Here is a 22,877-nt window from a genome sequence, read left to right on the forward strand (position 1 = left end):
CTGATGTCTTGAAGGGTTCTGCATATTAAACTTTTGTATTCTGCATCTGGTAATTCCAGGAATGCACTTTAATCTAGAAGATCCCTGGATTCTTTGTTTTGAGAGCGTGTTGAGGTGATCATGGTCTGTTTCTTTATGTGACTTGATATTGACTGTTGTCTCTGAGCCATCTATAAGTTATTGTATTAGTTTATGCATGCTTACTGTGTCATAGCTGCTTGCTTTGTTTTGTTTTGGTATACCCGTATGGGTTGCTTGAGTGAGCTGGCTTGATTATTTTCACATTCGCAGCTCTGGTGTCCTCTCCCCAGCTGGCTAGAACTGTTATCAGGTATATCAGTCTAGGAAGTCCATTCAGTTTTCTTGTACGAATTCAGCTCAGGTTTCCAGGTAGCTGATATCAAGTGTGTGGTACAGGGTCTGTCCTACAGTCTTAGAGTGGCAGTGGTGATTGGCGTATATATCGGTATCTGATTGCAGCAGGGGGTCATGGTCTGAACAAGGCAGGGGGCTAAGAACTGACCCCCAAGTGTCTCTGAGGAAAGCATAGCTCTGTTCCCTAGAGTGTGCTGGTAGGTGGGTTCTGCAGATGGACCATGGGCACCCAAAGGTTTTGGTGGTAAGGACTGGGAAGTACCAGTTGTCTTTGGACCCCTGTCACGGGTGGCTGAGTGACCTAAGTGGAGCTACTAGTCCTTAGGTCCCTGATGTGGGTAGGTGAGGACCTTGTTTAATAGGCAAAGCAATGTCAAGTGTCAAACACCCACCTCTCCACTGCACAGCTGAAATGGTTGGAGTTTGCCAACCAGGGCCTATTCTCCCGAAACAGGCCCACACAGGTCCATGCAGAAGGGAAAGGTGCTCAAGGTCCAACCCACTGAAAAAATCCACTGCTCTCCAGTCCATTCCGACTCATCAAGGTCCACAGATGGTTTATGACTGGACAGGAGCTGCTTCTGTACTGAGCTCCCCTGGTTAATGGAGCTAGCAAATTATCTTTTCCCCCCAATTGCAAATTTTTTCCTTCTCCAAGGCCAGGAGGATGGCTGTAGGTGTTCACCAGGGACTATCTCAGGCCCAGGGATTCTGCTGCTGAGGTCTGCTTGGCTTTGGGGGGGGGGGCATGGTAAAATATATGTTAAGTACTTAGCTTTTGCCGAGGGCACTGTTCTCCTCAGGTTCTGGAGGTGTGAGTAGGCTGTGTGGCTGACTGCTTCTCCCTGAGGAAACTGTAGCCGAACGCTAGTATCAGCCCACCACCGCCACAGCCGTGCTCAGGAAATGGTGCCTGAGGGCTCCCTGAGATTCAGGTCCGGTGACTCCTTTCCACTTCTGAACAGTCTCTTCCTCTCCCTGCCCCTCACTTCATTGTCTAAGCTTGCCTTTGATGCTCAGGGCTCCCAGCTTGTCACAAATATACTCATTTCACTTGTTTTTTGGGGTCTTTGTTGTAAAGAGGGCTCACCGGAAGCATCTTTTTATTCCGCCATCTTGGCTCCGCCTCCTGTATTTCAAATATTCTTATGAAGCATTGCTCAATTTGGCTCAAACCTTGCTCATAAATTTAAAACAAAATGATTTTGGGGAAAATCACCTTAAAAGAATTGGACTTTAATATTTTTTAAGAGTTAGACTAGTCTTAAAGTAGTAACACTAGTTTTCACTTCTTAAAAAAAAAATTATATCTAGAAAGTTACTATAGTTTCAGATTATAACAGTGCACTATAATTATGGCTCAGATGGTAGTGTTATTCTTAGCTCAAATTTTCATTTGTATATAACTTCATGACAAGCACCTTTTCAGGCTAGAATTTCTCACACTTTCCAAGCAAAATTAGATTTTTTTTCTCTAGATTGTTTGAATAAGCAACAATTCACCAACTGCTAAGATAAAAAGGATGTTTTAGAAGTGCTCTGAAAAAGTTTTCTTTTTTTTATAACTTTTAACAGTGCTTTTTACTATACATTGTCTTTATACTCATTTTCATGCATGTTTTAAACTTTTCATAATCCCCTATGAAAATAATTTTCTGGGTTGTTTAAAGTAGTATAAATCCATAAGGCTTTTCATTACTACTACTACTACCCATTGCCATCGAGTCAACTTATAACGACCTCTATAGTACAGAGTAGAGCTGCCCCACAGGGTTTCCAAGAAGCACCTGGTGGATTCGAACTGCCAATCTTTTGGTTAGTGGCCAAAGCTCTTACCCATTATACCACTAAGTTTTCCAGGCTTTTGATTAGGTGACCATGTTTTAAAAGAAACATAAATAAAGCAAAGTATTTACATATATATATATTTTTTTTACTTTGGCAAGCTGATTTAAAATTGCATCCTTGATTGAATTTATGCTTATAGATATCATCTTGACTATTACTTTCTAGAGAATTAATTCATTGTGGCAAGATGCCATGACTAGTCTGGAGTTCATGATAGAGGTAGAAATGGTAAAGGTCCAGAACAGTAACATAATGATAAATGCAGAATTTTTGGTGTACAAACTATGAACATAGACCTGAGAAATGGGAAGCTGTGCCTAGGATCTTCACAGTTACCCTGGAGGCACCAGAGCTCATATCATGGCCCGATACGCACCCAGTAATCCTGATTGTTAAAACCCAATTCTCTGTCTGAAGTGGCGGGAAAAAAACATGCTGAATAGTGAAGCTGAGTTTGCTGATATGCTTTCTGCCTTCTTCAGCAATGCTGTGGCTTCTGTAGAGGGACCATCTATACTCCCTCCTGCAAAAAATGTCCTATATTTACCCACCCACTGCCGTCGAGTCGATTCAGACTCATAGCGCCCCTATAGGACAGAGGAGAACTGCCCCACAGAATTTCCAAGGAGCGCCTGGCAGATTTGAACTGCTTAGCAGTTACTATGTGTAGATTCTTGCTTGTATTTACTATTCTGCATATTTGTCTTCAGTGAAGCATTTGCTTAAGAATTCAGACCCTCTGTGATTTTTCTAAGCTATGTCAGTCTGTCCAAATGCCACTGCCTGTACTTCACATAGTCATGTAGCCAGTCTGGAAATGGTGATAACTGCATCCTGACAACCTCATCAAATTTCTACTACCTAGTACTGTTCCACCTCAAAATATAATAATGATAATAATTACAATGATACCTGTTGCCATACAGTTGAGTCCAACTCATAGTGACCCTCTAGGATCATAACCAAAAAAAAAAAAAAAAACCAAGTGCCGTTGAGTCGATTCCAATTCCTAGCAACCCAATAGGACAGAGTAGAACTGCCCCATAGAGTTTCCAAGGAGCGCCTGGTGGATTCGTATGTAAGAGCTCCCAATTATTTACTCTTTACTTACTATGTTTAACGCACCTTTTTAAAAAATCTGGAGTCAGATAGGTCTTGGTTTCCACCCTGTAGTAGGCAGGATAATGCTCATCCAAAGATGTCCACATCCTAATCCCCAGAACCTGTGAACATGTTATGTTACATGGTAAGGGAGAAATAAGGTTGCAGTCAGAATTAAGGTTATTAACCAGTTGATGTTGAGAGGGAGAGATTATTTTGTATTATCTGCGTGAGCTCAATTTAATCACAAGAGGGAGACAAGAGAGTCAGTGTCAGAGTGATGCATCTTGAGAAAGACTCCACTGGCTATTGCTAGGTTTAAAGATGGAAGAGGACCTGGACAACCTCTAGAAGCTAGAAAAGTCAAGGAAATGGATTCTCCTCTACAGGCCCCAGAAGGAGCACAGTCCTCCCAACATATTGATTTTAGTCCAGTCAGGCCCATTTCAGACTGCTGACCTCAAAAACTGAAAGTAAATTTGCGTTGTTTTAAACCACCAACTTTGCAGTAACATATTACGGCAGCAATAGGAAACTAAGGCACAAGCCATCTCCATTGTGTCTAGTATTGTGTAATGAGTGAATAAGCAAAAAGTGTGAAATATAAACTGTCCTGATGGATTGCAAATTTGCAGGGACTTGATGCTGGTTTCTGGCAACAGGGCAAGGCACAAAGTGAACCTGTGCTGAAGGAATCATTAAAAAAAAAAAAAAAAATGAAACATTTGAAATTACATGAGAGAATGTAGAAGGAATTGAGTTCCTATGACTGAGCTTTCACTGCCCAATACATTCTGTATTATTCATCCACCTTATCCCTAAAGAACAAGACTTTCCCAAACTGCTAAATAGCCTAAGATATGAAAATATTTTTGCAGCTGAGAAAGCATGTGTTTGGCACAGAATAACTGTTAATTAATTAATTAATGCCTTTGCAACATGGCCTTATTGCTTGAATGTGTCTGAGTGTTCCAGCTATGAACATCAGATCAAAATAATTCCTCCATCACAGGCCTCAATTGAAGTTATTCCCCTAGATCACTCTGAACTTTCCCTTTATTGTATCCTTTCTATTTTGTGGTAGCAGATTTGAGGTTGAACATATAACACAGGTCAAATTGCTCACATTCAGATACCAGCACCTATCCTTTAACTTCTTCATAGTGTCCTTTGAATGCTTGTTGTTAAAGGTGTAGTCAAAAGCAGCTTGTACAGTAGTGGATTTTTTATATCAGTATTTGCATAACTAAGAAAGCTGTAGGATATAGAGTATTCATGGAAGTTACCAAAGTTATAAATTAATAACTTAATTTTAAAAACAAACAAAACATGAAAACTGGGAAACAACTAAGTTGTTCCATGAAATTACTGAGAAATGAGAATGTTGTAAGACTATGGGAAAAATTCTGTTACCCAGAACTTTATGGACAATCTGTTTGAAGGAAAAGAGAGCAGTAGCTTGGAAAAAAGGAGGAAAGGCAAATGCAGAGTACCAGTCCAAAATAAGTTATAAGTCTGGACCTGATGGAAGTGAGATATAGCCTTAGAAAACGACTAGTAGCAGAAGTAGCAGCCCCCATGGAGGAAAACTTCTGCTAAAAACTTTATTTTATAATCTTACTCTAGATAGCTTTGGTGGGCTGCCATTGAACAACCGTGAAAGCAGAAAGGAGTGCCATATTTACTGCATGTCGTAGCACACCTGGCTTCTTTATCCCATAAACAAGCAAAACCAGATGCTGATTGGTTTATTTCATTTTTGCTCCTGATTCATTTCACACTGAATTTCCCAGTATCAACACAGCGATATCTTTATTTTCTGTAATGCTATTTAAATTTCGTATTCACTGAAAATCAGCATTTCATTTTTAGGATGATTCTTTTTCACCTGTGTAGCAATATGAGTTTTGTCTGTTAGGTAAGTTCAAATATGCTCCTACAGGGAGATAATTTAGGATAATTTGTTCCTTCAAAAATAGTATTTTTTGGTAATAATTTAAGTATTAGTAGTAAATTAATATGTGGTAATAGATAAGAATCAAATTTTAACAAAGGATATACAAATAAAAAGCAAAAATCTTCTCCCATCTCCTAAGTTTTATACCATTTCCTCATGTACTTATTGCTTAGGAAATTGCTAAATTATACAATCTCTTTTTTTTTTCTTTTACACAAATCATACCATACAACTGTTCAACATGTGCTTTTTCACCTAAGATTAAATCTTGTGTATCTTTTTATGTTAGAATCTAGAGACCTACTTTATTTTTTGACTGTGCTGAATGTTATTAAACCAGCAGAATTTATTCAACTAGTCTCTATTGGTAGCTACTAACTAATCAAAAGGTTGGCATCTCAAACCCACCTAGAGGTGCCTCAGAAGGAATGCCTGGAGATATGCTTCTGAAAGGACACAGCCTTCAAAACCCTGTGAAGTGAAGTTCTACTCTGCACTCATGAGGTTGCAATGAATTGGAATTGACTTGATGGCAACTAACAACGACAACATCAAAGGCTGTATCTAGTTTTTTCTATTGTTGAAATTATCTAGTGGAGTATATTTTTACATATATTGCAGTAACTTTTGCAAATATATTTGTAGAATAAATTTAGAATAAAACTTCCTACTTTTTTTAATACCTTTTTAAAAAGATATTTTCAGAATACATTGCCTTTCTGCAACTCCATTGCTTCCAGCTCTCTCTCCCACTGCGCTTGTTCACCTAAGTTGTTGCTATTGCCTTCTAACTGGTCTCTCTGCTTCCATTCTTGCTCCCCTACAGTCTAATCCCAATCCAATAGACACAACATCATTCCTTTGCACAAATCTTCCGAAGATGTCCCATTCCTCTCAGAGGAAAATCCAGTCTTTCCGATGGTGTTATATAATCTGGCCCACTTTTACTTGTGTGAACTCAAGTCCTGTTGACCTACCCCTCATTCACTCCATTTCATCCACAGGAGCTTTCTTGCTGTTTCTCAAGCATATCTAACTACAGGATTTTTGTATTGTTGCTGTGTCTTCTGTGAGGAATACATTTTTTCTCAGAATTCTGGAAAGTCACTTCTTCCCCTCCTTCAAAAATATTTTATTTCAAATGTCAACCTCTCAGTCAGTTCTTAATAGAAAACAATAATTTCCTGAAAAGAAAACACAGTCTGTTATTAGACATAAAGGATAATAAGGACAATGAAAATACTATTTAAAACCTAAGTAATCAACTATAAAATATTTATGTTCATTATACCAAAAAAAAAAAAAATTTTTTTTTTTTTTTGTATAATAGCTGAGCAAAATAGTATTAAAGTATGGTATACTCAGAAAATGTTTTATGCTGATCATAAGCTATTTTTTAGTTTATATGTGTGCAATATATTCTGTATCTTTTGGTAAAAATCAATTATCCATGATTTTAACTTCTACCGTTTCACACTAATTATCAAAATTGTATGGAAATGCCATTAAGTAAATGGAAACCTCTTTTGAAATTATTTGTCTACAACTGCATTTGCATAACTAATTATTCTGTAAGGAATTACTCTATAATGTTCTTTCTTTGAAAATGGCCTGGAAATATGGAAGTTAATAGGGCCCAAAAGTACACAATGATTCATCAAAATGGGACTATAATATATGAATAATATTAGTGATATTAAACCACAAGACCCTTGTACAAGGGTGGTAATGCCCTTGGCTTTTGAATTTCAGATCTTTAGGTATTTACGAAAACACTTCATGTACTTACTGCCAGGTGGTTATCTACCATGAAGAAATAAAATCCTTGCTGCCTAGATTACTTTTCCACTGTAGATAAAAGTGAGTCAGTATTAGGCCTAAGAAACTCAATTAAATTAAATTTTTGATCAAAATTATAACATTGATATAGTAATATGCCATGTGAAGAAGAAAAAAAGATGGCATCCAAGTTTCAAGACAATAAGAAAAAAAAAGCCATCCTATACTTAACTGCAGCCCTAATGGCTCTGTGGTCAAGAGCTCGGCTGCTAACCAAAATGTCAGCAGTTCTAATCCATTAGCCATTCCTTGGAAACCTTATAGGGAAATTCTACTTTGTCTCATAAGGTCAATATGTGTCAGAATCAACTGGATGGCAACTGGTTTATACTTAACTAAGGTTCCTTGGCGTCTAGGTGGCACAAATGGTTTGACCTAGACTGTTAACTTAAAGCTTGGCAATGTGACCCCACCCAACAGTATCATGGAAGAAAAGGCCCAGTGATCTTCTGTTAAGATTACAGCCAGGAAAACCCTATGAAGAAGTTCTACTCTCTAATACCTTTGGTCACCATGTACCAGAATCAAATAAATGGGAACTAACAACAACATACTCTAATACTACACTCCTTTGGCAAAAACTCAATTATGCATGCTTTTAACTGGTTTCCTTAAATTCTATAACTTGCTCAAATGCCATTAAACCCACATTCTGGTGATCCCCAAGCCTTGTTACCATTTTAATGGATGTCTCTTACTTTGGAACTCCCTGCAACTTACCTTTCCAGTAACATTTAATTATTGGAATTTCTAAGTGTAAAGGCATAAACTTGCTGCATTCTTTGAGGTTTCTATAAGTTTTGCATTGTAACATTTTACTCAAAAACCTTAGATTTGTGACTATTCTTGTTAGCAGATAAATACAAAGCCATATTTCTATTTTTTGTTTTCTCTTATTACAACATTTAAATAGATGCTCCTCCCAAGATTTTAGCCCATAAGTTAAGTTTAACCATCTCTGTTTCTGCCCCAAATAAAAGGTAGGATCCATCTGCACATAGCTGATTTCTTTCATGATAAGGTCAACATTTACTGAGTTCCATGTCCCACAAATATTATAAAGAAGATAGGAAGCAAAAAACCTCAGCAGGTACTCAATAAACTTTACTTCTTATCTCATTTCCCAGACCCCAGATCATTATAATCTAAAGACCTTTCTGGGATCTACTCTAGAGCCAATAGCTGAAGAGCTGTAGTAACTACCCTGTTTACCATGACAAACTGCCGACCCTGTTCATTGTTCCAAATTGTTCAGTCAAGGTCTGAGGTTGCCAAGAAAGATTTGACTTACACACAGGAATTTGATGGAACAATGCTTTATTTACATAGTGAAGAAACAGAGCAAGGTCATCTTTGATAGTGAGCATTGGTCCCGCATGGCCAGTGGGCCGCTTCCTGCAGCAGTCAACACAGGGATGATGGTCTGTGTACACACGTCTTGTGTTGTAGAAGAGAGACCTCATTCCCTCAGAACAGATTAAAGAATGGGGTTGGCCAGGTGCCATATAATGCACACACTTAGCTAAGCAGATTGTGTATCCGGAAAAGAGAGTTTTCCTGATTAGGTAGAAAAAGAAACTCTTTTTAGCTTTCATTGTTAGGGAATGTCCAAGGACCAAAGACACTGATGAAGCAGTCCAGTTGAGCATGTGAAGTTTGCACTATAGGCTGTTTTCCAAGCAATGCTGGAGGTATCAGTGAAAAAAGCAGTATGTATAATACTACAAAAAGATCACTTCTCATCATCCTCTGCCACTACCTAAAAAAAATAATGACATCTTCTGGTGATTTTAGTTAAATCAAAGAGGTTTATTTTGGTTCATATCTGCAGACAAAGACTTTGCTTTAAGAGCCAGTTTTGGAAGGTCCATCTCAGAAGATGAGAATATAATTACCAACAGATATGGCAGTCTGGTGGTTAAATATTAAAATATGATTCCCTTAAATTAAACCATTGTGTTTAAAAGAATTATATTTTTATTTATTTTCTATAAAGCAGAGTTTGTAACCACAATACTCTGCTTCACTGAAAATAGAGCATTCATTTTGTATCCCTAGACCCTGGTAAGCACAGTGGTTAAGAGCTCTGCTGCTAACCAAGATATTGGCAGTTCAAATCCACCAGCTGCTCCTTGGAAAATCTATGGGCAGTTCTACTGCGTTCTGTAGGGTGGCTATGAGTTGGTTAGCAGCTGTAGCACTTAACCACTATACCACCAGGTTTTCTGGTGTATGCATAAAACCACCAGGTTTTCTGGTGTATGCATAGAACAGCTAAATTAAGGAGACCACAGATGGTAGCAACATAAGTTTTATAACATGGTAATTACTTTCAATGTCACCAGGCAGAGTCTTTTCCCTTCCTATGCATTGCATTTATAGATTTGCTTGTGGTTCATCGTCCCATTTAGGACTTCATCAACACAACAGCTCCTGTTTTTATAAAAAGGATTTAAAGATTGCAAATCATGCACTTTGCAGCGTATTGCCCTTCCCTTGATAGTACTCATTGTCTTTAGGGAATGCAAAATGTTGTTATCAAAAGTATTTTGACAACTTCTAGCAACCAGATTTGAACCCTTACAAAGATATTTATTGTATTATTGAAAATCTTAAAAACATCAATGTACTAGTCTATGAAAATGCTGCCACAATGCAGCTAAAAGGGCATAGGGTCTTTAAATGCACCTGGTTCCAAGACAGAATTTTTTAAAGGGCATAGGGTCTTTAAATGCACCTGGTTCCAAGACAGAATTTTTTTACTTACTGGCTGAATATTACTTAACCTAAGTCTCAATTTCTACAAATGGAATAATAACTTTCAAAATGATAAAAATGAGAGATAAAGTATGCAAAGCACAGGAACTTATAGGCAGATGATAATAAGTGGTAGCTATTATTATTTTTTTATTATTAATATATTTAGATAAAATAAACCTCAAGTGTACAAATATTTTAAAAATTAGCATGGAATATACTGTTAAAGAGAACTGAAATTCATCTGGTTGGGATCCAATTGTTTATATAGAAAAATTACATCCCTCTTGCTTTTGTAATAAAAGGTAACACTGATATACACATATAAAAAAAAAGTTTTTTTTTATAATAAAGTAGATTTTAATGAATTTTGGTGTTGAAGGTACATTTTCTAAATTATTTTGTATTGGTAGCTTCTAACATCTTTGAAGAATAAATGTTTTTTTCTTAAATTGTTTTACTTCTTGGTATATTTATCAGGTGCATATGCTGTCAAAATTTTTAAAATAAAATTCTCTCAGATTAGAACTTCATACAAATTTGGAAAAGAATAAAGCTATTAACTTGAAAAACTGATCTTTAAAGAATTGTTGATAAAAATAGTCCACGAAACTATACTTAGAAGAATTTAGATTATTGAATTGTTTCTTGTTTATAAGTATAACATAAGGAATATAATATTAAACCTCGAAAGTGATACAGGGCATAGTTTTACCACAACCAACATTTACTTAAACTCTAATTTCCTGAAATCAATTACAGTAAATGTGAGTGTAGTGTGCAATATGTAGAAGTTATTGGACATCTAATTACGGTATTGATGAGTATTCTTGGTCTACTTCTGTGGCCTGTGTAACCAACTGAGAATGTAGTCTGTAACTAAGAGAAAGTACTTTTCCTCAGTTAGGCAATAAATAATTATGTATTACAGGACAAGATTGCTTATCCCAGGGGAATATAAACCCTTTCTGTTTCAGGTTACTATTAATTTTCTCCTTTTACAACATTTACTAAATAAAGGAGGCTGGTACCAAATGTAACTCAGTGCACCTTCCTGGAAAGATGCTAGTCTTCCTCCCCACCCATTGCCATCAACGCTTAGTGACCCCATAGGGTTTCCAAGGCAGTAAATCTCTATGGAAATAGACTGCCACATCTTTCTCCCACGGAGTCGCTGGTGGTTTCAAACCACGGACCTCTCAGTTAACAGTGGAGAATCTTAACCACTGTGCCACCAGAGCTCTTTCTGGCTTCCCAGAGCACTAAAATGTACTGCCATTGTAGGTAAATGTTTCAGTAGATTCACTAATTCAAAGAATATATGTGAGAATTGCATTACTCCTACTTTTACTTTTCAGATATTTATAAATTGGAGACCCCATGTTAAGAAATTCATGTAAGTTTAAATAAAACATGGTCCTAAGAGTCTTCAGAATAGATAAATAACAAATGAATTAAAAAAAAAATCTGGAGTTTGTTTAGTCAGATTTCAATAAGTGATTAAATTAGCACTGGCTGCAAGAAAATTATTACATACTTTAATTCATTACATAATTTGTGATGCCAACAGTTTACAGTTCCTTATCAAATTAATCACCTTGATATTTAGAATTGAGCTATGTTACTCAGCACTTAGAAAATTATCAACAGCAAATATCTAGTTGAAAACATGCATAGTATTATTGCCAGCCCATGTATATAACTACCTTGTTATTCTAATAAAGCTATGGAACAGATTTATTTTAGCACATTCAAGATCTAAAGAATAACTACGTAATCATACAATATAAATGTAACTTTTTGTTAGGTAAATCTATGTTGAAATCCTCCCTGTAATTACAGTGTAGTTTGTGTAATGTAATATTATTATAAAATATGAATAAAGGTGCTTTAATTATTTTAAACACATCTAAGGAAAAAGAGTAAGAAAGAACTGTTTCAGTGATTAGTACTACGAACTTAAGAGCAAAAATAATCTTAGTACATAAATGGAAGTATAAATATTCTTAATTATTATTGCTAGTAAAAGTAGACATTAATTCCGTTATAAAATGGTTAGCACCGAATAGTGGATTGACTCTTAGAAAGACAGATATGAGGATTAATAGTTATTCTGAATCAGTCACTAAGTTGCTTCAATTTATTTATCCAGAAAAAGATCTCTGAGCAAAATGAAGGTGAAGGTAATCTCCAACTTTAGATTTCTGTGTTTTTGAGATATACTCACTTAAAGAAAACAACAGATTACTTTTTATAAACTTGAAAATTTATCACGTTTTCTTTGCTGTCATAATGAGTTATCTTTATCTTCTTATTTCTCTTTGAAGCTACAATTACACATTTGTAAGATGCCGTCCAGAATTTGGGTTGTAAACCAAATAAATGTATTTATTTCCAGGAAACAGAAAATAGAATGAAACAAAACAAAACAAAATGAGTATTTGAATTTGTGGTAAAGGTAGCATAAAGGAACTTTATGTGAAAATAGCAAAAGAGTAAAATTACCTCTTTTATTCTGGATTGCTCAATGTGACAGATTTTAGTAAGCAGGCAAATATTTAAGTCATAAGAAAACATCCGTAAACTACACAGAGTTTCTTATAAACAATTGCCTGGGATTTTACTCAGTTGTGCCCCATGCAGACAGAGATTATATAAATTAATGATAGTTTCGTCTAGATGCCGTATCTTTCAATCATGGGTACTGATGAGAGCTTGGCCATTAAGAGATGAAAAATGTTTTTAATACAAAATTATCTACCTACTTGTGTTTACCTGTTCGTTATTTTTAAGTGCTTTTATATAGTAAGAATTATAATGTACAGCTATGAATAATTAAATGCTCATCAAATTTTTCTATGCCAATGTTTGTAGTGTAGAAGCATTTAATGCCAATTTGATAATATTAATTATGAACGAAGGCACCAGATTGGCTACTAAACAATTATATTCAATTACTTTCATAGATGGGTATATTGTAATTAGTTAAAAATTTACTATCAGAAGTTAATTGTGCTTTTATGTGAAATACAGAACTGAAAATGTTATTTGAATAATGAGATAACCTAAAAATGGCTGTAATTATGTTCTCTAGATGCACTATTAAATTCCCTCGCTATGAGTCAGAATTGACTCAATGGCAAACCCGTTGCCATTGAGTCAATTCTGACTCACAGCGAGCCTGTAGGACAGAGCAGAACTGCCCCATAGAGTTTTCAAGAAGCACCTGGTAGATTCGAACTGCCGACCTTTTGATTAGCAGCCATAGTTCTTAACCACTACGCCACCAGGGTTTCCATGTCTGTGTATAAGAGATCTTAACTTGAAACTAAACTATTTGGCAAATCTGGGTATGACCAGGGACCTAATGAGTATCATGTAAAACAAAACCACACAAAACCAAATAACAACAACAATTATACAAAGTATAAACCTTGGGTTGAAATGAATTAAAACAAAGGGCTGGGTGTATTAGAGATGAGCACTTATTATATTAAGTCTAGAAATATATTTGTCAATCAGGTTGTAATCAAACCAGTTAACAAATTCATAGCTGAGGCTCAGGGAAGAGGACAGAAAAATGAAAGCATTTCTTTAAAAATCTTTTTGGCAGCTTCAGTGGATAATTATGGTTGATCTATGTGTCCTTAACACAGACAGATGTTTTCTGGTTGCAACAAAAATATCATAAATTTTGGTGGGCATAAGCAAAGTGGCTGTAATTCATTTGACTGACTATATGTGTTACGCTGATTTTTTGTTTTAATAGCAGAAGCAATAGGAGCTATCTTCAAAGACTGAGTAAGAAAAGCAAAAGCCACGACATAAGGGTACCTTAACTAATGAGTCAAAGATGTTGGAGAGGACCCACACAATCACTTAGGGAAATGAAGGCAAAGCCAAGTTACTATTCATTGACAATAATAGGACTGGTTTTCAGCCTCATATGAATTGTGGAAGGAAACACTGGTTAAATGTGGCAACAGACCAGCCTAAGGATAAATAGAAATTCTTTGGAAAATTGAAGCCAACTACAACAAAAAATGTTTTACTGAAATAGCTGGTCTATGTTTAACAAAATGTGGATATAAATATTATATTCGTTCTAATAGAGGGTTGTAACATTTAACTGTTGTAAAGTGATTTTGGGGTTTCACATTTATACTTCACTAATAGACTCGATGTCAACCAACAATGACAAAATAGGAGTAGGCGATAAAAAATTTTATTAGGCTTACTTGTAGATATTCAAAAAGATTTTCAAATGTAATTGTGTACTATTTGCTTGATTAGATAATTGTAATAAAAATATACCTTTTCTGTCATCTATTACCATGAAATGGAAACCCTGGTGGCGTAGTGGTTAAGTGCTACGGCTGCTAACCAAAGGATCGGCCTTTCGAATCCACCAGGCGCTCCTTGGAAACTCTATGGGGCGGTTCTACTCAGTCTGATACTGTCGCTATGAGTCAGAATCGACTCGACGGCACTTGGTTCTGGGTTATTACCATGAAGGATAAACTCCTCTGCAAAACAGAGGATATTCTCATGGAATAAGCTGAGAAGACATGACTGAGTTGCCAGGGATGGCAGGTGTTTTCTGTTTGTTCCATACTAGCTCAATAAAACAAAAATATCAAAACAAGTGCTTGTGTATATACTTAGACTAAAAAAAAGGGGGGGGGGAACAAAATTTAATTCTGAGAGACAAGATACAAGTAAATGTAATACATGTTTAAATATTCTGATGAACCATTTGAGAATATTAGCAATTTAACTCAGAGAAAGCAATCTCTCCTTTTTGACCATTTGGTTTAATTGTGTTCCAAAAATTGATGCACAGAAAATATATTCCTTAGGTTGTTTTCTGTAGGGAAAATTAAACGTTGGACTGATTTATGTTCATACCGATTTTTTTTTTCTTCTTATCTTAGTGGTCAAAGGGATCATTCTTCCTGGTGCACTTCATTCTTTCATAATCTATCTCTCCTTGGAATTTTAACATAGGTATAATTTTTTTTATACATACAAAAAAAAACCAAACCAAACCTAGTGCCGTCGAGTCGGTTCCGACTCATAGCGACCCTATAGGACAGAGTATAACTGCCCCATTGAGTTTCCAAGGAGTGCCTGGCGGATTCTAATTGTTGACCCTTTGGTTAGCAGTCAAAGCAGTTAACCGCTATGCCAACAGGGTTTCCATATATACATCACCACCAACCCACTGCCCTCACACATATATATCAAAAAAATTAAAAAAAAAAAAAAAAAAAACACTGCCCTTGAGTTGACTGAGACTCATAGCAACCCTAAAGGACAGAGCAGAACTGCCTCAGAGGGTTTCCGAGGCTGTAGTCTTTATGGAAGCAGACTACCACATCTTTGTTTCACTGAGTGGCTGGTGGATTTGAACACCAAAGTTTTGGTTAGCAGCTGAGCACTTTAACCACTGTGCCACCAGGGATCCTTCAACATATATATATATATAATATACAGTTTTTAAGGGAAAAGGATCCTCTATTAACTTATTATGTTCCTTATAGTTTTGCCTTTTATTTGGCTTTTGTATATACCTTTTCTGTGTACGTTTTATATTTTCAAAAATATTTTTGAATTAAAAAAAAACATAAAAGCTGCATGTATGAGTAAGACTGGACCAAATTCATATTAATAGATGCAGGGGAGAGAAACTTTCAGGAACAAGATATTTTATTGTTGTCATTGTTGCTTTTTGTAAATTTGTTTTAAGAAATTATGCACTGTCTTATCTTCTACATTTTTAATTCAGGCAAATAATAATCTTCATTTTCATCATTGTTTTCACAGTCCCGAGAATTTAAATCAGATATGCTTTGAAACTTTGGAAACACGTTAAACTGTTTCTCCCAAAGAATATTCCAGTAAAATTAATATACAAATAACTATAAAGAAGTTTGCCAACATTTTTTAACCACAAAAAAGCAAGAGTTCAGTCAGATAATATTTTCTCAGCTAGAAACCAGCTTTCTTGTGAGGATCCTTAGAATTTCTTTTTTTTTACTGTTATGTGAGCTTTTTCTTTTTTTTTAATTGTTCTGAATTCGACTTTAATATTTGACATTTATGGAAGAAAATTACTAAAGCCAAGGCTATGTAACTACTTTATCCAATAATATACACCCACTAATAAATGCCTCAGTTGGTCAGCCAGTGAATAAACAAAACTAGGGAGACCAAGTATATCGGGTGATGCTGACAATATGAATTACATGATTTGATGATTTGGGGAGAAACTGGGATTGAAGGCAAATAGCTCCTCAATTTGATGAAAATATTTTAATCTTACATGGAAATACATATTGCATTTAATCTTACATGAATTGAAAAGCAGTCATATGTACCTAACTGGAATAATTTGTGTCCGGTTTAGTAATAAATGGACTTTGAAGCAGTATTAATTTTTAAAAGAATGCACACTTTTATTAATATAGACCGATAATCTTTGTGGTCATTCATCTTTCAATACATATTTTAAAATAATCCCCATAAGAACTAGTCCCTTATCTTTAAAGGCTTAAAAGGAAGGCAGTTGCATAAAACATAATGTCTTAGGTTCTAAACATGGGTCTTTTTATGTGTGTGTAAAAAGAAAATATCACTGACAAATATGATTTATTTTCCTGACCTGAGAATATGAATATTTTAAGGAGGTATTTCTTTCTAAAAAAAAAATCTAAAGAATGTATCTAAATCTAAAAGAATGTTGCAAAAAAAAATAATTTCAGGTATAAAATTTAAATATTTAATTAGCTCCATACTTGTTTTAACATCACTCTTTGCCTTCATGTTTGTGACATTACCTGCCAGGCTTAGAAAATCTAAGTAAGGATTCATGGTGTGAGAAATGAAACAAAAGATTTCATACAAAACTTGTAAAATAATTCCATCAACTTATTGACTAGTCTTCAAATATGTCAGAAAAAAACATAATTTAGTCAGATCATACATTTTGTACATCTTTAAGTGGATCTGTTGATGTGTTTTCTGAGTAAAGGAAAAGAAAGTGACAAATATATGAGATTTCTTACATTGCTGAACTGGCCATGGTCCCAAAATGTTAAATGTGATTAGGTTTAATAATATCTCTGGTTTATAAGAATGTCTTTGTTTTACCCCTGCCACTGTTATGAATAGAAATGCTACTTAGGAATATTGGCTTGCAATTGGGGATTTTTATTGGTTGGGGTACCACACGGAGAGGGCAGCTAAGAGACAGCATGCTTTTTGGAGCTGGTAATCATTATTTTATACAATTTATTATAATCATTCAGCCTAAAAAAAACTGTTCTGTTTAGACCCCATATTTGAATACTATTACAGATAACTCAAGTTAATAAAACTCTAAAAAATTGATGTATAAAACCAGAATGCTAACTGACTTTTTTTTTTTTTCCTGGTAAAAACTGTAGAAGCCAAGAGAACCTGGTATTCATAGCAACTGACAATTTTTTTTTTTCCTGTGAGTGAGTGAGCTAAATGGAATTCAAAGGATGCTTGGTGATAAAACACCAAATTAAACTGATATATAGGATTTGGATTAATAGTTCTAAAGTTAGAATTTGGAGGAGACTGGCTAGAAAATCAAATTCTCAGACATCCCATTTTCCACTGAATCACAAACTGTTCTTAAAGTCCAGGGATCTGAATCTAGTGAAAACTCCAGTTATTCTAATACATACTAAGGCTTAAGAAAAACACATTTAGATGGTTAATATCACCAGATTAATACAGTTCTTAGCCCAGGGTTAAAATCATACTCAATAAAAGACAGAAAGCTTTCCCCAACCATGATCAAGAACAAGAAAAGATGCATGTCTTACCACTTCTATTCAACATTGTAGAGGAAGTTCTAGTCATAGAAATTCGGCACAAAAAAAAAAAAATCAGGAAACACAAACTGGAAAGGAAGAAGTAACACTATACTCTCAGATGACATGGTCCTTTATATACATTTAAAAAAAAAAAAAAAAGCAAACCCACTGCCATCGAGTCTATTCTGACTCATAGCAACCCTATAGGACAGAGTAAAACTGGCCCATAGAGTTTCCAAGGAGTGCCTGGTAGATTCGAACTGCCAACCTTTTGGTTAGCAGCCATAGCTCTTAACCACTATGCCACCAGGGTTTCCAATCCTTTATACAGACAACCCCAAATAATTCAGAAGAAGCTATTATAATGAATACATGAATTCAGCAAACTTGCAGAGTATCAGATCAATACACAAAAAATAATCTGAGTTTCTATACGATAAAAAAAAAAAAAATTTTTTTTTTTTTTTAGGAATGAATAATTCAAAATGGAAATTAAGAAAATAACGTTATTTATAATACCATCCAACAGAATAAATAGAAATATATTCCATGTTTATGGATTGGAAGAAAATATTATTAGGACGTGAATACTATGCAAAATGACATACAGATTTAATGCTATCCCTATTAAAATTCCAACAGCCTGTTTTGAAGAAATAATAATCTTCAAAATCACATGGAATTACAAGAGTTCACAAAGAACCAAAAATATCTTTGAACAAAATTGAAGGAATCACACTTCCAAGTTTTAAAAGTTACTACAAATCTAATTATAATAATGTTGTACTGGCGTAAAAATAGACATATAGGTCAATAAAATAAAATTAAGAATCCAGAACTAAACCCATACACATATGGCCAATTTTTTTTAACAAGGGTGCCAATATCATTTAATTTAAAAGAATAGTCTCTTCAACAAATGGTGCTATGTAAACAGAGTATTTACGTACAAAAGGATGACATTTGACCCCTATCTCAAACCATATACAAAAGTTAATTCAAAATGGGTCAACAATCTAAATATAAGAGCTAACATAAAACTCCATTCGTGAACTTGGAATTGGAAATGGATTCTTGGCTATGACTCTAGAAGCACAAATACAATAGATAAATTGTAGATAAATTGGACTTCATCATGATTAAAAATGTGCATCAGAGGATATTATCAAGAAAGTAAAAATAAACCTACAGGATGGGAGAAAAATATTTGTGAATCATGCAACTGTTAAGAGTCTAGTATGTAGAATATGTAAAGAACTCTCACAATTCAACAATAAAAAGGTAAACAGACCAGTTAAAAAATAGACAAAAAATTAAATAGATATTTTTCCAAAGAAAATATACAAATAAGCAACAAGAACATGAAAAGATGCTCAATATAATTTAGTCATTGGGAAAATACAAGTCAAAACAACAATGAGGTATAACTGCACATCCATTAAGATCTGAAAATAACAAGTGTTGTAGAGGATGTAGAGAAATTGACACAGTTTTGCATTGCTGGGGGGATGTAAAATTGTTAAGTCACTGTGGAAAATAGTTTGACGGCTCATCAAAAAAATTAAAACATAAAATTACCCTAAGACCCAGAAATTCCAATTCTGGATGTCTACCAAAATAACTGAAAACAGATACTCAAACAGATACATGTACAGACATGGATGTAGTAGCACTATTCACAAGAGTCAAAGGGGAAAAACGCACAAATGTCCATTGACAGATGCATGAATAAACAAATTGTGGTTATACGTACAATTGAGTATTATTCAGACATGAAAAGGCTGAAGTGCTGATGTATTTTACAGCATGGATTGACCTTTAAAATATAATGTTAAGTGAAAGAAACCAGACTTGAAAGGTCACATATTGTTGATTTCATGTATATGCAATGTCCAGAAAAGGTAAACCCATAAGAACAATGCAGATTGGTGGTTGACAAGGGCTGGGGGGAGTGTAGGATAAGAAGAAACATCTTAATAGATACGGGGTGAGAAAAATGGTTTGGAACTTGAAAGAAGTGGCGGCTACACATTATGAATGTACTAAATGTCATTGGATTGTACATTTTAAAATAGTTAATTATATGTTATGTGAATTTTACCTCAGTAAAATATATTTTAAAAATTGGTCTAAGAATCTATCTTCAAATTTTTAATAAAAACAATAAAGAGATTTGTTATTATTTACCTCTGACCTGATTTTGCCTTTGATTAGCCAAGGGACTGTTTGAACACTGGGCAAGAGTAGCTTCCTCTGATTTGTCATTAAATGTATTAACAGATTCACTCTTTTCACAGTGAAATTTTGATATTAAATTATCCTTTTTATAACTAAGGTAACTGCCCACCAATCATCTGTTAGTTTGTCATACTGTGGTGGCTTGCCTGTTGCTGTGATGTTGGAAAATACGGTACCCATATTTTAAATACCAGCAGGGTCACCCAGTATATTTGATTGAACTGTGCCCAAAATATGTGTCAACTTGGTTAAGCCATGTGCGATTGTCCTCCATTTTGTGATTTTCCTGAGTGTTATAAATCATAATCTCTTCCTGTCGTTAAAAGGATTAGGGTGGGATGTAACACCTTGCTCAGGCCACATCCCTGATCCAAAGTAAAGGGAGTTTCCCTGGGGCGTGGCCTGTATGACCTTCTATCGCTCAAGAGATAAAAGAAAAGGGAAGCAAGCAGAGAGTGCAGGACCTCATACCACCAAGAAAGCAGCACCAAGAACAGAATGAGTCCTTTGGACATGGGGTCCTTGAGCCTGAGAAGCTCCTTGACCAGGGGAAGATTAAGGACAAGGACCTTCCTCCAGAGCCAACAGAGAGAGAGAGAGTCTTCCCCTGGAGCCAATGCCGTGAATTTGGGCTTGTAACCTACTAGACGGGGAGAAAATAAATTTCTCTTTTTTAAAGCCATCCACCTGTGGTGTTTCTGTTATGGCAGCACCAGATGACTAAGAAACCCATTGTGGACAGATTTTGGCAGAACTTCCATATTAAGACAGACTGGGAAGAAGGACCTGGAGTTCTATCTCTGAAAAAAATTGGCCAGTGAAAACCTCATGGATAGCAGCAGAACATTGTCTGATACAGTGCCACAAGATAAACTCCTCAGGTTGGAAGGCACTCAAAATAAGAATGGGGAAAAGCTGTCTCCTCAATGTAGCCTTCGGAACCTTCATTTGATGACGTGGCATAACTTAAATTGAGAAAAAAAAAAACAACCACAACACCTACTAGTAATTGGAATGAGGAAAATACAAAGTATGCCTCAAGAAAAATTGGTAATTTTGAATTGGAAAATCACATGATCTACTTTGCTGGGAATGAAAAATTAAAGAGGAAGAGCATTTAATTTTCAAAATGAACATTTCAAGATCTATCTTGAAGTACCATGCTGTCAGTGATAACATAATATCCATAAGCCTATACCAGTCAATACAACTATTATTCAAATTTATACACCGATCACTAATACCAAAGATGAAGACATTAAAGGTTTTTAACAACTTCTCCAGTCTGAAATTGAATAAACATGCAATCAAGAGGCATTGATAATTACTGATGATTGAAATGCTAAAGGTGGAAACAGAAGCATCAGTAGCTGGAAAACACGGCCTTGGTAATAGAAATGATGCCAGAAATGTCATGATAGAATTTTGCCAAGACAAATGGCTTATTTATTGTAAATACATTTTTTCAACAACAAAAAAGGTGGCAATACACGTGGACCTTGTCAGATGGAATACACAAGAATTAAATCCACTATATCTGTGGAACCCCCACGTGTCTGTCAGTTTGTCGTACTGTGGGGGCTTGCATGTTGCTGTGATGCTGGAAGCTATGCCACCAGTATTCAGATACCAGAAGGGTCACCCATGGAGGACAGGTTTCAGCTAAACTTCCACACTAAGACAGCCTAGGAAGAAGGAGCCGACGGTCTGCTTCTGAAAAGCATTAGCCAGTGAAAACCTTAAGAATAGCAGCAGAACATTGTCTGATATAGTGCTGGAAGATGAGCCCCCCAGGTTGGAAGGCACTCAAAAGATGACTGGGGAAGAGCTGCCTCCTCAAAGTGGAGTCGACCTTAATGACGTGGATGGAGTAAAACTTTCAAGACCTTCATTTGCTGATGTGGCATGACTCAAAATGAGAAGAAACAGCTGCAAATATCCATTAATAATTGGAACCTGGAATGTACCAAGTATGAATCTAGGAAAATTGGAAATCGTCAAAAATGAAATGAAATGCATAAACATCAATATCCTAGGCATTAGTGAGCTGAAATGGACTGGTATATTGGCATTCTGAATAGGACAGTCATATAGTCTTCTATTCTGCAAATAACAACTTGAAGAAGAATGGTGTTGCATTCATCGTCAAAAAGAATGTTTCAATATCTATCCTGAAGTACAACACTGTCAATGACAGGATAATATCCGTATGCCTATAAGGAAGGCCAGTTAATAAGGCTATTATTTAAATTTATGCACCAACCACTAGGGCTAAAGATGAAGAAATAGAAGATTTTTATTAGCTGCTGCAGTCTGAAATTGATCGAACATACAATCAATGCATTGAAAATTCCTGGCGCTTGGAATGTGAAAGTTGGAAACAAAGAAGAAGGAACAGTAGCTGGAAAATATGTCCCTGGTAATAGAAACAATGCTGGAGATCGAATGATAGAATTTTGCAAGACCAACGACTTCTTCATTGCAAGTACCTTCTGTCACCAACATAAACAGTGACTATACACATAGACCTCACCAGATGGAACACACAGAAATCAAATTGATTACATCTGTGGAAAGAGACGACGTAAAAGCTCAATATCATCAGTCAGAACAAGGTCGGGAGGCGCCTGTGGAACAGACCATCAATTGCTCATATGCAAGTTCAAGCTGAAACTAAAGAAAATCAAAGCAAGTACACAGGAGCAAAAATATGACCTTGAGTGTATCCCACCTGAACTTAGAGACCATTTGAAGAATAGATTTGACGCATTGAACACTAGTGACCGAAGACCAGAGGAGTTGTGGAATGACATCAAGGACATCATACATAAAAAAAGCAAGAGGCCATTGAAAAGACAAGAAAGAAAGAAAAGACCAAAATGGATGTCAGAGAAGACTCTGAAACTTGCTCT

The sequence above is a fragment of the Loxodonta africana genome, chromosome 20 (genome assembly GCF_030014295.1).
Source record: "Loxodonta africana isolate mLoxAfr1 chromosome 20, mLoxAfr1.hap2, whole genome shotgun sequence".
NCBI classification, from domain to species: domain Eukaryota; kingdom Metazoa; phylum Chordata; class Mammalia; order Proboscidea; family Elephantidae; genus Loxodonta; species Loxodonta africana.